This window comes from Ictalurus punctatus, chromosome 20, assembly GCF_001660625.3.
Source record: "Ictalurus punctatus breed USDA103 chromosome 20, Coco_2.0, whole genome shotgun sequence".
Lineage (NCBI taxonomy): Eukaryota > Metazoa > Chordata > Actinopteri > Siluriformes > Ictaluridae > Ictalurus > Ictalurus punctatus.
This window is the reverse complement of record NC_030435.2, coordinates 15429769-15448379: the sequence shown is the minus strand read 5'-3', so window position 1 is coordinate 15448379 and position 18611 is coordinate 15429769. Positions and strand designations below refer to the sequence as shown.

At 37.1% G+C, this 18611-nt stretch overlaps 1 protein-coding gene across 1 annotated transcript in view; it reads left to right on the top strand.

The window, feature by feature from the left end:
• The window catches only part of gpc1b (glypican 1b), a 140767-nt gene that overhangs the window by 69074 nt on the left and 53082 nt on the right, over positions 1-18611 (top strand). The gene's annotated exons all lie outside the window — the stretch shown is intronic.

The window sequence follows — 18611 nt, the reverse complement described above, 5'->3', positions numbered from 1 at the left end:
AGATCTGCAAATTTTATGCATTTTGCATTAATTTTGGGATTCTTTTTGTTTTTGTTTTATATCTTCATTCATCTTCAGTAACCACTTTATCCTGACCAGGGTCACCGTGGATCCCAGTAATGCAGAGGTGTTTTGAACTTTACAATCTTAACAGACACTTCCTGTAAGCCCCCCTCCCACACACACACACACCCCTTACCTCATCTTATGTGCTGTCCACTCTCACAGAGGTGCTCACAGACTCTTTCACAGATGCTCACAGTGATGATCACAGGCTTCCATACTTTTTTGCAAATGTAAATGAAGTTCATTAATATGAAATAAAATCTATTGATGTATGTTCAACTTAGCTAACTTTGGACCATTGGACAAGCGTGTATCAAACACCTGCTAACTATTAAGAATGTGACGGAAGAATTTTGGTCAGAACAGGGCACACGGTGACTTAGTGGTTAGCATGTTCGCCTCACACCTCCAGGGTTTGGGTTTCGATTCCTACCATGGCCCTGTGTGTGCAGAGTTTGCATGTTCTCCCTGTGCTGTGGGGGTTACCTCCAGGTACTCTGGTTTCCTCCCCCAGTCCAAAGACATGCATGGTACCTCCCTCAGTCCAAAGACATGTATGGTAGGCTGATTGGCATGTCCAAAGTGTCCGTAGTGTATGAATGTTTGTGTGAATGTATGTGCCCTGCGATGGATTGGCATCTCATCCAGGGTGTACCCTGCCTTATGCCCCATGCTCCCTGGGATAGGCTCCAGGTTCCCCATGACCCTAAAAGTAAACGGTATAGAAAACGGATGGATGGATGGATGGTCAGAACAGCTCTTTAGGTTTTTGGCTAAAAGAGAAAAAAGGATTCAATTTTGACCCCAAAACATTAAATAGACCAATATATTACAAATAATGTTAATGGTAATGATAATAAGAAGCTGATTAAATATGTTTTGTTTTGTTTTTTGGACCAGCGCTCTCTTGCACTGTCCTGCTCAACAGTGAACAACATCAACAGTGAAAATGTCAGCTGTCATACCACCGCAACCAGTACCTCGATTTCACAGAGTGCACCACGAACTACAAATATGGCCATCAACAACTACACTTCCCAAACACACACACAGAGACACTTTCAACATCCCTGGAGTTCTAATGAGAGACACCTGTTTCCAGTCACACACACACACTCACACTACTCCTTTTAAGAAACTCATTCATTCAAGTTGTGAAGTATATGCTCCAGTTGCCTAGTGTCTCTGTCTATACCATGCCTTTATTACTGTGTCTGTTTAGTCTGGTTTTTGACTTTGCTTACGTTTATGACCTCGTCTCTTTGCCCTGCCCTGTTTGTACTGTTTGCCTGATCACCTGACCTCTGCCGGTTCATGATTATTGAACTCGGCCTTATCATTTGGACTTGTTGTTTTATGAAACTGCCATACCTGCAGTTGCTTTTATCTGCGCCTCCATATCGTGACATCAGCCATTTGGATATTAGATAACCTACTTGTCAAAAGATTATGTCGAAATGTTCTGTTATGTTCTTTCTCGTGCATTCCTGCAGAATCACATAAAAAAACAACCATCCACTCAATGTTCAAGAAAATAGCAGTTTGTGATTACCACAGTTCCCAACTGCACTGATGGTAATATTAGGTCCTCCCCTACCGTCCTTAAAAAAAAATCTGCCTTTTAAAAGGTAGCGTTATTCTGGATGATTAAATCATTAATCATGATATTTTACAATGGAAAATTTAAAGCAAAAAATAAATATTGTACAAGCCTAATTGTAATATTCAAGAATGTATTATTTAAAACATATTTTACCCATTTGAATATAACGTTAAAATATGATGTCAAATTTTTGCACTTATTGCATGTTTTTATAATAAAATGGTCAAATATAGTTTTTATTAAAATGGTTAACCCTGCTCTTAACACATTATGTTCTCATCCATCACACGATAATGCCGCACTTATATGTGCCTTAGTATAGTGCATTATACATTATTGCTATGCAACAACCTTTATTAACCTTCCCCAATGAAAATTATACCATGGCTGTAAAAAATTATTAATTTCTAAATGGCTAAAAGGTTATTTATATTCTTGCACCTCAGTATACAGTATGCTCCCCAAGGAATTTTCGGTGGATCCTGATACACACCTATAGTTTCAGCTACAATTACATTTATGATTCACTATGACCTCTGCTATTACAATTATTAAATTAATAATTTTAAGATGTATTATTTGTAGGGTATTGTGTAATTGTGTATTTATTTTTAATAAAAAAAGTGGCAAAAACTCCTGAAATGTAAACATAACAGCAGTCATATAGTGGTCGATTATTGGTAAGAGGGAGTGTGTGAAAACTACATGAAATGACAATAAACTAGCTATTTTTAAACTATTTAATTATGAATAAGTAATACATATTCACTGGTTTATTTGGAAAGTGGAGAACCCAGTGGAAACCAACTCAGACACAGGGAGGATTCTGCACAGACAGTACCCTGTGGCTCAAACCAGGGACCCTGGGGCTTATTATTATCATTATTATTATTATTATTAATATTATTATATCTTTTATTGCTATTATTATTATTATTATTAATAATAATAATAATAATAATGATGATGATGATGATGATGATACAATCAGATGTTTAATTACATAATTTCATTATGACTTATTACAGTTATATCCCATTGCGTTTACAATTTATTCCATTTGATGTGTGAATAGTGGCATATATATATATATATAGAGAGAGAGAGAGAGAGAGAGAGAGAGAGAGAGAGAGAGAGAGAATTAGTAGCATTATTAGCTGTTCAAATTAGGTGATGACAGGGGAATTCTTTTTGATTAAACAGAACCTTGCATGAGAGCAATTTCCTTAATTGGAAATCACCTCTGATGATGTCATCCATCACAAGGACATCTACTTCATTGTGCATTCTGATTTGCTGTTTCCTGTCACCATGAAAGTAATTTTATGCCAAGATCGTAAAATTAATTTTATTGTATTTTGATTATTTGTAAGGGTTTGGGAAGCTCCAGTATATCAGATAATATAATGTGATTCCAGTAAGGCTTGAATTCTGTCAGGTACACAAACATATAATTGGATATTTTAATGATTTGTTTCAACTAATGATATTTTGTAACAGTTTATTTCCTCTAATCCTAATAACATGGTGTAAGGCAACTTTCTGCCTTCTGAATAGCTTTGATCAGTCTGAGCTCTATTTTTGTGCAGGTGCAAGCATAACTTAGTGGTATAACAGTGACATATTGCTAAGATGGTTGGGACCATATAAGATTTTTCAGTTCACAATATATAATTAACTGAATCAAAAGATTGTCTAAAATCACCAATTAAAAACCATGTGTCACCAAATGTACTATCGTCACAGAGACAAAGAATTGGCTGATATAGTGAGGGGAAAAAAGTATTTGATCCCCTGCTGATTTTGTATGTTTGCCCACTGACAAAGAAATGATCAGTCTATAATTTTAATGGTAGATTTTTTTTGAACAGTGAGAGACAGAATAACAACAAGAAAATCCAGAAAAACGCATGTCAAAAATGTTATAAATTGATTTGCATTTTAATGAGGGAAATAAGTATTTGGCCCCCTCTCAATCAGAAAGATTTCTGGCTCCCAGGTGTCTTTTATACAGGTAACGAGCTGAGATTAGGAGCACACTCTTAAAGGGAGTGCTCCTAATCTCAGCTCGTTACCTGTATAAAAGACACCTGTCCACAGAAGCAATCAATCAATCAGATTCCAAACTCTCCACCATGGCCAAGACCAAAGAGCTCTCCAAGGATGTCAGGGACAAATTTGTAGACCTACACAAGTCTGGAATGGGCTACAAGACCATTGCCAAGCAGCTTGGTGAGAAGGTGACAACAGTTGGTGCGATTATTCGCAAATGGAAGAAACACAAAAGAACTGTCAATCTCCCTCGGCCTGGGGCTCCATGCAAGATCTCACCTCGTGGAGTTGCAATGATCATGAGAAAAGTGAGGAATCAGCCCAGAACTACACGGGAGGATCTTGTCAATGATCTCAAGGCAGCTGGGACCATAGTCACCAAGAAAACAATTGGTAACACACTACACCGTGAAGGACTGAAATCCTGCAGCGCCCGCAAGGTCCCCCTGCTCAAGAAAGCACATATACATGCCCATCTGAAGTTTGCCAATGAACATCTGAATGATTCAGAGGACAACTGGGTGAAAGTGTTGTGGTCAGATGAGACCAAAATGGAGCTCTTTGGCATGAACTCAACTCGCCGTGTTTGGAGGAGGAGGAATGCTGCCTATGACCCCAAGAACACCATCCCCACCGTCAAACATGGAGGTGGAAACATTATGCTTTGGGGGTGTATAATGTTTCGATGGACGGGGCCATGTACCGTCTCCAGACCTTAATCCCATAGAAAATCTGTGGAGGGAGCTGAAGGTTCGAGTTGCCAAACGTCAGCCTCGAAACCTTAATGACTTGGAGAAGATCTGCAAAGAGGAGTGGGACAAAATCCCTCCTGAGATGTGTGCAAACCTGGTGGCCAACTACAAGAAATGTCTGACCTCTGTGATTGCCAACAAGGGTTTTGCCACCAAGTACTAAGTCATTTTTTGCAGAGGGGTCAAATACTTATTTCCCTCATTAAAATGCAAATCAATTTATAACATTTTTGACATGCGTTTTTCTGGATTTTCTTGTTGTTATTCTGTCTCTCCCTGTTCAAATAAATCTACCATTAAAATTGTAGAATGATCATTTCTTTGTCAGTGGGCAAACATACAAAATCAGCAGGGGATCAAATACTTTTTTCCCTCACTGTATACTTAAATGGAAGGAGTTTCTGTTATTAGTGCTTTGAAACAGTGAAGGTTTCCCAGAAAGTCTTCAGCAGTTTACACTTTCCAGTTTCTCTGTAAAATGACAGGCTTTTTGGGGTTTTTTTTCTGAGAGAGAGGGGGGGGGGGGGGGGGGGGGCTGGTGAGAAGAGAATGACCTTTTATTACAGCTCTAATGTGAGTGAGAACAGGAACTAACTTGTCTCTCGGATGTGCCACAACATTAAATCTACCTATAAACTGTTAAAATGTGTGACATGTCATTCATTATTAAATTAAACATTGTAATTGTTGGCAAATCACTGTTGTATACAGTGCTGTGAAAAAGTATTTGATTTCTTCTCGTTTTGTGTATATCTCATACTACATTATTTCAGAAAATAAAACAAAATCTAAGATAAAACAAAGAAAACCTGAATAAACACAAAATATAGTGTTTAAATGATACTATTATTTTTTGAAGCAAAAATGTTATCCAATACCAACTGGGCCTGTGTGAAAATGTATTTACCCCCGTAGTTACTATTTCTCCAAATTTATGAAACTGCATTTATAATGGGGTTCAGCTAGACTAGACACAACCAGGCCTGATTACTGCAAACCCTGTTCAATCAAATCAACACTTAAATAGAACTTTTTCAACAGCATGAAGTTGGATAAAATATCTTACCCTGTAAAACTCTATGCCAAAGTTGAAAGAAATTCCAGAAATTATGAGGAAGAAGCTGATTGAAATACATTATATTTCAAAACTCTGGGACTCCAATGGTCCACACTGAGAACCATTATCTCCAAATGAAAAAACTCAGCACAGTGGTGAACCTTCCCAGAAGTGGTCAACCTCTCCTCCAAGAGCAAAGCAACTACTCATCCAGCAAGTAACAAAAGAGCCAAGGACATCAAAGGGCCTACAGGCCTCTCTTGCATCAATAAAAGTGACTATTCATGACTCCCGAAAGACACTGGGCAAAAAATGTCAATAGTGGCAAGGTAAAAACCACTGCTAACCCAGAAGAACATTAAGTCTTATCTGAATTTTGCCAAAACACACCTTAATGATCCTCAAACCCTTTAGGAAAATGTTCTGTGGACTGATGAGTCAAAAGTGGAGCCATTTGTAAGACAGGGGTCCTGTTACATCTGGTGTAAACCAAACACCAAATTCCACAAAAAGAACATCATGCCTACGGTCAAGCAGGGTGGTGGAAGTGTGATGGTGTGTGGATGCTTTGCTGCTTCAGGGCCTGGGCAACTTGCAGTAATTGAGGGAAACACGAATTTTGCTTTTTACCAGAAAATCCTGAAGGAGAATGCCCGGTCTTCAGTCTGTAAGTTGAAACTCAAGCGCAACTGGATTATGCAGCAAGACAATGATCCAAAGCGTAGGAGTCAGTCCTAGTCCTAGGAGTAAGTGAAAGACTGATTTCCAGTTATTGGAAGCATTTGGTTGCAGTTATTGCTGCTAAAGGTGGCACAACCAGATTTTAAGGTTAAAGGGGCAATTCGTTTTTCACATGGGTGACAGGTGTTGGATAGCTTTTTTTGCTTCAATAAAAAATTAACAAAAACTGTATTGTGTGTTTACTCAGGTTGCCTTTGTTCCTTTTCAAAGGGAACTCAACATTGCGTGAGCTTCAAACTGTGGGGAAGCACCCTTGCACATGACCTGTATCTTAAGCTTGTGTAACATCATGTCTGTTTATTGGCCTGCCGTGATCAGGTGACGTGGCAATTAACCACGTCGCGTGATATAAAAACGGCACCCGTGAACTGCACCGTCAGCCTTATTATCTTCAGTCGTTTGTATAACGATTGCAAAAAGACTCCCCATTTTCCCTCTATCTTTAAAAAAAAAAAAAGAAAGAAAAATCTCTTTACTTTTCTGTCCCTTTAAAAAAAAGAGCGAAACGTATGAGTGAGAGAGAATTGAGGAAGTGTGTCATGCTTTGCTCCCATTTCATCATGGGGGAGGACACACTTTGTGTTTAGTGTCTAGGGGTGGAGCACGCCAGGGCAGCACTCGAGAGGTCTGACTGCACACTGTGAATGCCTTACAATTGGGCAGCTCCATTCGCGGCTCGCTCTCTGGTGAAGGGAGTTTGGTTTCAGAGCCTCACAGATCTGGACCCGCCGGCTTTGTTCCTTGGGATCTTGTATGGATCTGGAAGAGGAGCCAGACATGAGCACTGCTGTATCTCTTGTTCTGTCTTCTGTGTCCATCTCTCTGCCAGATTTTGGAGCTCGCGTCCTGACTCCCTCTCTGAATAAGAGGAGCCAGAAGGGGGTGCCATTGCACCAAAAACAGAAGGCAGCTCTCAAGCATATAAAGAGATGCTTGAAGTGATTACTAAGGCAGTTGAAAAACTAAATCTAGACTGGCCCGGGGAAGAGAACAAGGCTCATAGCAGGCTGGACGAGCGCTTTCTCCCCAGTGAAAATAAATCTCCCTCACACTACCTAAAACTCTGTAAAACTCCCCTTTTTTCCAGAAGTGCATGATGAAATATCTGGGGAAAACCATACTCTAGCCATATATTTATAACCCCACAACATCGGATTATACTGCCATTGTGGGGAATGAATAGCATGGCTATTTAGCTGTGCTGAAGGTGGAGGAGGCGCTTGCGAGCTACCAATCTCCGTCGCTGGCAGGTAATTTAGGGGGGTCGGCATTGCCATCCAAGCCGTGTAAGGCCACCTCAGCTATCACAGGGCAATCTGATGGTTTATCTCCAACAGAATGTGTAAGAGATAACATCTTGTTCACTTCTCAGGGAACAGGGTTACATGCATAAACCAGACATTTTATGTTGTATTTCGTTTGAAGATCTAAAGCTATTTAGTAAGAGATATACACAAAAACAGAAGAAATCAGGCAAATACTTTTTCACAGAACTGTATGCCTAATTATATATTCACTAGTTTACTATCTTGGCTGATGATCAAGAAAATAGCTGTGTTTTTGCCCTGATCTCATCTTATTTTGTGTTTGCCTTATGATATGTAATATTTTATTCATTAAAGCAGAATGAGGTGCAGATCTACTTTATTTCAGAGAACTTTATCTCATAAAAAAATGCATACAGGCAAAGAAACAAACGTTAATTCTGCCCCAAGCCTAACTTTTATAAGTTTGACCAATGGAATTTCCACCATGTCAACCTTTATCACATATAACATAAACTCAGTGATGTTTAAATCTGGTGATCATCGAGGCCTCTAGCGGGCACACGGTGGCTTAATGGTTAGCAGGTCTGCCTCACGCCGCCACGGTTAGGGGTTCGATTCCCGTCGCTCCCCTGTGTGTGCTGAGTTTGCATGTTGTCCCTATGCTGTGGGGGTTTCCTCCCCCAGTCCAAAGACATGCATTGTAGACTGATTGGCATGTCAATAGTGGGTGTGTGAGTGTGTGCTCCATGGGATAGGCTCCAGATTCCCTGTGACTCCAGATTCCCGGTGATAAAATAGAAACAGATAATAAAGTAGATATAGAGACAAGGGAAGGGGAGAGGGTGAGACAGTGACATGCACTTTCAGAAGAAAATGTGCTATTCAGGCAAGGTGAAACATTTGAGAAGCACTTTTAAAAATGCAGTCTCAATCACAATGCAGTTCAGGGGGCAAGCAAGAAAAGTAAATGGAGGATAGAGTGCTGATGAAAATATGAGTCTTACTAATGAAGAATGAATATAAGGAGATTTAGGACATGTTGAATTAAAAATATTTCCAACGTTTCAATGTGCAATGTAATGAAAATTAATAATTAACAATTATTTTGGGGACCTTTTGGGACCTCACCAATACATGATGTGACAGTCAAATTAAATGCATTGAGTTTGTTTGATTTGATGCCTATGAGGCCACAGCAAAGGTAAACTTCCTTATCGCCAGAGTTAAAGCAATATTTATCCAATCTTTACTGATAATAATAATACAGTGGGATCCAAAGGACTGATACAGATGTGGCCTTTAAGAATCTGTGTTTTTTCACAAGGTATTACACGATTCTTCATGTGCGATCAAGCGGTATACTACAGGTACAACAACTATAGTATTTAAATTAACAGGAAACAGTATGTGTGCTAGGATAGTGCAGTGGTAACATGCAGGCTTTCTATGCCAGTGACTGAGGTTAAAGGCTCAGATCAACTAAATGTTTTTTAAATGAGCATTGTTATTCATTGCAGAAAGTTCATTGAGGTAACATTGAATGAATTCCACATGAATTACACTGACTGGAGACCCATGCCAATTAGAAAGATTCAGGTGATGGACTATTAGCAAGTTATTGTCATTCGTCCATGTAATTCCAACAATTATTACGTTGTTGTTTTTTTGTAGTATTTAGCTCTGTTTTTATTTTAAGGATCTAATAAATTGCATATATAAAATTATTTTATATATGTATTATATATAATATATATTTTATATTATCTTCTGGTCCTGATGATTTGATTGCCTTATTTTATACGTTTTGCTCCAATATTTTAGACTCCATTGCCCCTTTTAAGCTGAAGCAACCAAATCGTAAATCTTATTACTGGCTCGACGATAATACTCGTTTTCTCAGACAGGCCTGTCATAGAGCTGAGCGGAGATGGAAGTATGATCAGTTAACTGTGTCCTTCCAGATTTTTAAAGATTGTTTGTTTAAGTTTCAGAGTGCAGCAAAGTCAGCTAGGTCTAGGTATTTCTCTGATTTAATTGCTACACACTGTCATAGACCAAAGATCTTATTCACCACGATAAATTCAGTTATTAATCCGAGTTGCCAATTCCATGGGGAACCCTCGGCTGAACTTTGTGAGAAGTTTTTAAAATTTTTTGCTGATAAAGTGTTCGTTCTTCCTTCACTTTGCATTTATCAGACCTGTCCCCAAATTCACTGGCTTTACCAGTTTCATTTGATCAATTTGAACACGTTTCTCTAAAGGAACTGTGTGATCTGGTTAACCAGATGAAAATATCATCCACGCCACTTGATGTTGTTCCCGCTGTGCTTATGAAAGCAACCTTTTCTGAAATTGGCCCCAGTATCCAAGTGTTGATAAATTCTTCTTTGGATGCAGGGGTGGTCCCAAGCATGCTATTGTTCAACCTTTGCTTAAGAAACAGGGTTTGGATGAAGGTTGCCTTAATAATTATCGGCCTGTCTCTAAGCTACCGTTTCTGTCAAAGCTGCTTGAGAAAGTAGTACAATCTCAATTGCTCCTGTTTTTAAACTCAGCTATGTTATTTGAACCTTTACAGTCTGGTTTCACTGCTTTTCATAGCACAGAGTCTGCTTTGTTAAAAGTGTCTAATGACATTTTACTAACAGTGGATGCTGGTAAAAATACTGTGTTGATGCTACTAGATCTTACAGCTGCCTTTGATAGTGTAGACCATTACATACTTCTCTGGTGCTTAGAGCAACTGTTTGGTATCAAGGGCACTGCCCTACAATGGCTCAGCTCATATCTTAAGGACAGGTCTTTTTCGGTAGCGTTGGGTAATTTCTGCTCTTCTTCTAGTCCTATTATTAGTGGTGTTCCTCAAGGCTTCATTTTGGGCCCACTTCTTTTTAATTTATATATGCGGCCATTGGGGAATATTATTAGGGCTCACAATGTCTCTTTTCATTTATATGCTGATGATACCCAGTTGTACATTCCTTTGAAAGCTGGTGACTCCATTCAGCCATTGTTGGACTGTCTGGATGACATTAAAAAATGGTTGACAAATAATTTCCTCCGACTTAATGAAGACAAAACTGAAATAATTGTTTTTGGCCCCCTGAGATTGAGAGATGGTCTCATTAATGAGCTCCATAAACACTTTCCCTCAATTTCTTCCCAGGTTTGGAACCTTGGCTTCATTCTGGACTCAGAATTATGCTTAACCAAGCAGATAAATTTGGTCGTTAAGACTAGTTTTTATCAACTACGGATTATTTCAAAACTCAAAACATTTTTGTCTTTCCAGGATTTGGAGAAGGTTATTCATGCTTTTATTACTTCTCGCTTAGATTACTGTAATTTATTATACTTGGGTCTTCCTCAGTCATCTCTGGCTCTTCTTCAGATGGTTCAGAATGCAGCTGCAAGGCTGTTGACCAGGGCAAAGAAGTTTGATCGTGTCACCCCAATTTTAGCATCGCTTCACTGGTTCCCAGTCCATTTTAGGATTCAGTTTAAAGTTCTGATGTTTGTTTTTAAAACTCTTAATAATCAAGCTCCTTTGTATCTTGTGGATCTTCTTAATCCACATTCATCAAACAGATGTCTAAGATCTTCTGATAGATTTCTTTTGCATGTCCCTCGTTCCCGGTTAAAAACAAAGGGGGAGAGAGCTTTTGCTGTTGCTGCCCCCGTCTATGGAATCAACTGCCACTGGACATCCGCCTTGCACCTTCTATTACTACTTTTAAAAATAGGCTTAAAAACATCTCTCTCCTACCAGGCTTTTTGATAAAATTTTTAATTGTTTAACCATTTTTTTTTTATTGAGTTTTTCTATTTTCTATTTATTTGGTCTAATTCTGTTTCTATTTTACTTGCTGTACTCTGTTCAGCACTTTGGTCAGCGTTGCTGTGTGAAATGTGCTATACAAATAAATTTAACTTATTTACTTACTTACTTATTTTATTTACAAGTGTCATATTTGTTATTTTAGGTTATTCGTCATTTAGTACAGCTTCTGACCATCCAATCAACACAGACTTGTGATTTGATGACATAATGCTTATTTATTCTGACAGCATGCTTTCAGTTGATGGATGCCCCATTTATATTTTTGATGAGCTGTTATTCAAGACAACTATAGAATTTAATATATAAAATTGTTTTATTCAGAAGTGTCATGTTTGTGATTTTTATTCATTATGCAGAATATTTAGATCAAGCAATGTCCAGAAATAGGTGCAGTTGTATAGCCTACTATTTAATTTTTCAGTTTAAATTTTATTTAACTGTAGATCGAAAAATAAAAGAATGCTTTGTAACATTATTTTATAATGACATAAATTACTGACAGAAATCACTGCCTATTCCAAATGCAGTTTGACTTTTTCCATCTTCAGAACATTGAATGAATATTGTTCATGCTAGGGGAAAAATATGTTACTATATTGTTTGCAATTTTATAATGGGTCTTATTGAGCAACTGATAATTTCTTACTAACTTATTTCACTGTCCCACCAGTTACAATTGTGACCAATATATTTTTTTAAGTTAGTGAATGTACCACTAGCTTTTTAAAACCTTCTATTTAAAAAAAAAAAATTTAGAAAAGGAATGCCGTTTGTTTAATTGGGCAATCCAGGGAATAAAATGCATATGCTCACTTTCTGTAGCGTGAGTAGCTTTGGATTCACATGCAAATGTACTGGGCAATTAATAAGGAAGTATCATCTTTAAGTAATCTTATCATCTTTTGGCTCATCAAATTGTATGGGAGGAGCAGAAGCATAAAACTTGGAAAGTCATATAAATTCTATCCAGATCAAGTTATTTGTACGTATTGGCAATCTAAGACATCACAGTGGAGACAAAAGCATTTTACTCAAAGAGAAGCGCTACTGAGAGGTGATAATAGTTGGGGGAAGGGGATTTCCATGTGTCAATAAGTAACAGGCGAAAAAGTCCTCTTCAAAAACACAAAGAATTCCTTTGTTGCTGAACCCAATCCTACAGAAGCCCTAAGTGACCATGCATTATTATTTTTTTCTTTGCCTTTGTACTTCCCACAGCAAGTGTCCTGCAACTTGTTTTGCTTGGTATGAGAACATTTGTGATGGGTATAATTTTTGGGTATAAGAAGAGTATACTCGAGAAGCAGAGTCTCTCAGAAGGAAGGCAGAGGTTCATCAATCTTTTTTGAGATGTGTTGCTGCCATCAAATTAAAAATGACCTTATTTTTTCCCATAAAATTGTCAATTTCCTCAGTTTAAACATTTGATATGTTTTCTATGTTCTATTGTGAATAAAATATGGGTTTATGAGACTTGCAAATCATTGCATTCTGTTTTTATTTACATTTTATACATTTTTTATATGTTGATGCTGATAATTGTTTTTTTGTTTGTTTTTGTAGCTGCAAACACCCACAGATGCCTTTTCTTTCAACAGAGGGAAAGTTTGAAATTATGGCCTTGTGCCATGCATGGGGTTTATTCATGTAAAAAATCAAGTTGCTGGTACTGCTATCCTTATGGAGGTCTGCAAATAGAGGCTCTCGATTTGCTACCAGTCTCTGTTTTTTGTAACTTTTTTGTAAAATTTGCACCTGTGCTTGGGGACATTTTCACACCTTCCTTTTTACACCTCCAAATGTAGGTCAGCTGGTCAGGTAGAGCTATGAACCCTCATAGTGCAACTATTCAGTGGGGATAAAGACATGGCAGCAGAAAGTAAAAGTAATAATAATTAGTTGAGTAAGAGTAATAAAGTATACAATGAAATGACGACTCAAGAAGCAAGTTACTAGTTACTTTGAATCTGATTAAAATCAAGGGAAAATTCTGAATTTCAGACTACATGAAGAACGCTGCACGTTACTACCCACCTCTGATTTATCCGTGATATTCAGGATGTGTGAATCACCTTGTGAATATGCTCTTTCTGTAACAACACATTTGATAAATGTTGCCACATGTTTAAATTAATATGTAAAATGTTTGAATATTTGGTTTAATTTTGATCAATTCACATAGTACAGTACAATATAACTCAATTCAATCACAATGAGCCGATGTAGGAATTTGAATTAAGTCAATTCATTGAGCTTTTCTTTCAGTGTGTGGACTTCTGTGTTCACTTTAAACCAGTTTTTAAATAATGTGTAATCTCAGAAAAGAACAAAAGTTTCCATTGGCAAGAAAGGGGAAGATGGAGTTCATTCAACGTTACCTTGAGGAACTTTTTACAGTGGAAAAAACCCCGCTCATTTAGAAAACATTCAACTGAACTGAGACTCGAATCCCAGCAACTGGCATACTAAACCTGCATGTTACCACCGTGCTACCTAAATACACATAACAGACACACTCGACCACGTTCACTCTTGCAATTCGAAACTTGTTTAAATTAGGTTTATCGTAAGCGTTGATGAGAATCGTAATTTTTTTTCAGGCTCGATAACGCTTAATGCGCTCTGGTGCTTGTTGCAAAACGGTTCTGAGAGAGGTTCACAGATCTGTGTGTCAAGCACAAGCAGATCATGGGCTTCAGTACAAGAAACAGCACAGTTTGGTTGGTAAAAGTATGTATGTGCATGCAGTATATGTCCAAGCAGAACTACTGTATCTACTAGCAAGCCATGTTTATTCAAATGAAACATGACTGCCCATACTGATCTTGTATTTCCTGTGCATATGATTCCATGTGATACCGCATGAAATCATAGGATCCCGTTCCTGCACTATTTAAATGTAAAACTGTGATATTGACCATGTTAACTGCTTTGTACAAAAGCTCAGATTTTCTTCATGCCTAATCTCTTCTATTGAATCATGTGTTCAGACAACACTCTGATGGATATGACCAAAAATGGATCATAAGTTTTTGCACAAATTTGTGGACTCCATGCCAGATCGAGTGCACTCTGTCATTAAAGCAAAAAGGGGATGCACCAAATATTAAGAAACTCTGAAATTCATGTAAATATTTCAGAGTTTCTACTTTTCACTCACGTTGATGTCAGTAATATAATTTACATTTACATTTATTCATTTAGCAGACACTTCATCCGAAGTGACTTACAAATAAGGAAATACAAGCAAAGCGATACATCAAGCGGATAACAATACAAGTAGTGGTACCATACAAGATCTTTAATTGAGTTCTAGAGAAGCAAAGTGCACGGGGTAGAAGTGTAGGAGCCCGTGTAGGTGCAGAATGTTGTTGTATTAAGTTATAAATGAATGCAAAATAGAGGTATTTTCAGTAGTGCTTTCAGACTTTTGCACCCCACTGTAAATGTAAGCTAAATAGCAAACTAGGCTAGTTAGTTATCAGCTAGAATAAAAATGTTGTTATTAAAGTGTACGCATCTTATGAGCCATAATTATTATTAAGTACATAATTATTTTCATATAAGCACAAAAGCATCTCTCTCTCTCTCTCTCTCTCTCTCTCTCTCTCTCTCTGTCTCTCTCTCTCTCTCTCTCTCTCACTCGTATCAACTATCTCTCCACCTTGCATGTCTCTCCGTCATAGACTTGTTCACATATTAACAGACAAGTTTGTCCTGATACAATGCCACTGATGCCATTAGAACATCACACCTGTCACTAAGATGGATGGGCAATGAAAGAAGGGTAGAGGGAGGGAAGAAGAAGGAGTGTGAGAGATGTGCAAGTGCAGCTCCTCCTATCATTTTTCATTTTCTTGTTTTCTTTTCACTTCCTCTTTCTCTTTTATTACTTTACTTTGTTTCTTTTATCCTGTTCTTATTTTTGATACATTTAATTTATTTTTATTTATATTATATTTAAATGCTTTATTGATATAAATACCAAAATAACTACAGATCAAATTTAATAATAGTACTTTTTAATGCTTAGTTTGGTATAAGTGCAGATTCTATCGAACATTCGATATTATGATAACACACATGTTTTTAACTGTAGACTGCTACATAAAGGACATTACTTTTTTTTTAATTTAATTTTGTTATTGTACAATGAAAAACATGCATCTCCAAAATGATTTTTCAGGAGCACAAAAAACCCAACTCTTTTTCATAGCGAGTATTCAAAACCAATAACAGAATTTTGACACATTTCAGCTGAGAAAAATTATTTTTATAAAACCATCAGTATTTGCATCACCATATATTATATTTAATTTTTATTATATACAGGAAACGTATTGTATACACAATTTTCTTATGATATATTCCAACAAGTCATGGTTATGTTTGTCTCTGTTTATATTGCTTAAACACAGCTGCTATTAATATAAGCAAAAATATTATTTTCGATCTGAACCATCATTTTTAATTGACTGTTTCGGTTTAACTGTAAAGTACATAGTAGTGAGTGATGTTTGTACTAGCTTTTCTTGAACAAAAAACAAAACAAACCAAAACAAAACAAACACAAAAAAAACTTAGCATTTGTATTTCTAACACATTACAATAGGGTTTTTTTGTTTTGTTTTGTTTTGTTTTTCCAGCATATCAGTCATTAATTTTTTGCATGCTACCTATGGATCCAAACCACTGGGTGAGAAAGGTGGAAACGCATACTGTCCATGACACAGAACTATGTACACACAGTCACACACTCAGGGCTGATTTATACTTCTCTGTTAAAGTATATTTATGTCATGAAACAGAGAGAATATTTATGGGTAATCGTGGCACATCAGAGTCACTGATGGATTCACATGCTATTGTGTCAGAAGCTTAAAGCATGCCATACATATCTGTGGTGCTGTGTATCAACCAGCATTCAGGAGAACACACATTTGTTGAGGCATGTAGGTGTGTCTAGTTGTGTACCCATGACAAGATGTTGTGACCATTTTGCCATGTGTTTTATGAATGGATTCAGAGTAATATAGCCCCAAATATATCTTATAAAGTTTAAATAAAAGCAATTTTTGGGGTGTTACATTTATTTGGTCACCTGCCAATTCCCCAGTCCAGTGGTTGATGGGGAGATATGCCATCTCTTCCAAATAGAGAGTACGGCCAAATTTGCTCGGTCAGCTCCATAACAATGGCATTTAACAATAACATTACCATTTTAAGCTATAAGATCTGAACAATACAATTTTCCCTTATCACATCCAGTACTTTCCAATCTTCCATGGTCTATAGACACTGGGAACGTGTCTCCAGCGCTTTTTAAAAGTGTAGTTCATTACAATACTTCATTACAATAGCTTATGACAAAACCAGATGAAAATGCTTTTTAAAATGTCTGTATTCACTCAATTTCCTAGACTAGTCTTTAATAAAATGTCTACTCTGTGATAAAACACTCACACTAGACACCTACTAATTAAAAACCTGAGCAATTTTCTTATCAGGCATTTCATATCTTTTATGTCTTACATGGCAAAATGATCATCATATTGTATACTGATTTTTTTGCAGAAAACAACAAATATAATATTGAGCCATATGTGATTATAAACTGCAAAGTCTGTCTGTACCTGTCATGATAATGGTCAGTTTAATCAGCTGGCAGGATCACACACTTTTGTTCTCTTCTAAACAATAGCAACACAATAATAATAATAATAATAATATATATGAAAAATAAAAATAAAAAACCCTGAAAGATCCTTTCATTCCTTGATTGCTAGAATGGTGGATTTAACCACGAAGTAAATTGAACTGCTTCTGTCAATGAAAGTACTGGAAAAACAGTGAAAAGTGGAGATATGTGTTCATTGTACAGTGAAATTTTGTACAATGATTTATATTGCACACTTAAATTTGTTCATATCCTGTGCTTAGTTATAAAAGCAAGCTAAAGTGTTTTCTAATAACCATTCTATTTTACATTCTGACTGAAATCTGGATACATTAGTGTAATTCTAATTCTACTAGATCCATTACCTACATGCTTCTTTAAACAGATTTTTCCTGGAGTAATTGAACCCCTACTAAATATAATCAGTTCTTCCTTAGCATTGGCTATGTACCAAGATCACTTAAATTAGCGGTTATCAAACTCCTGATTAAAAAACCTGACCTTGACCCCTGTCAATTGTCCAGCTATAGGCCAATATCAAACCTCCCCTTTATCTCCAAGATTTTAGAACAGGTTGTAGCACAGCAGCTATGCTCTTACCTACATAGGAACAACATTCATGAAATGTGTCAGTCAGGATTTAGGCCTCATCATAGCACAGAGACAGTGCTAGTTAAAGTAGTAAACGACCTACTACTGGCCTCTGATCAGTGTTGTGTCTCCTTGCTTGTGTTACTTGAACTTAGCCCAGCTTTTGATACTATAGATCATACTATTCTCCGTGATAGACTAAAAAACATTGTTGGCATTAAGGGAATGGTTCTCTCCTGGCTCAACTCTTATTTGACCGATCACTATCAGTTCATAGATGTACATGGTGACTTCTCCATACATACCGAAGTTAAATTTGGAGTTCCACAAGGTTCTGTTTCAGGCCCACTGCTTTTTACTTTATATATGCTACCTCTAGGTCAAATTATTTGTAAACATGGAATTAGCTTCCACTGTTATGCTGATGATACACAGATGTTTGTTTCAGCAAAGCCAGACGACAGACAGCAGCTTAATAAAGTTGAGGAATGTGTAAATTGTGTAAAGGAAAGGACATTAGATGGTGGATACTTATTAACTTCCTCTTACTTAATTCTGACAAGACAGAAGTACTTGTACTAGGACCACGTGTAGCTAAAAGTAAACCTTCTGATCACATAGTTACTCTGGATGGTCTTTCCCTTTCGTCATGTGCAGCAGTAAAATACCTTGGAGTGATTATTCACTCCAGTCTATCATTTGATGCTCATGTAGGTAGTATTACTAGAATAGTCTTCTTTCATCTCAGAAATATTGCTAAGATAAGAAACATAATGTAACTCCATGATGCAGAAATATTAGTTCATGCTTTCATCACCTCTAGATTAGATTATTGTAATGCCTTACTGTCTGGATGTTCCAGTAGGTGCATAAACAAGCTCCAGTTAGTCCAGAATGCAGCTGCTAGAGTCATTACTAGAACCAGAACATATAACCACATCACCCCTATCTTATCCACACT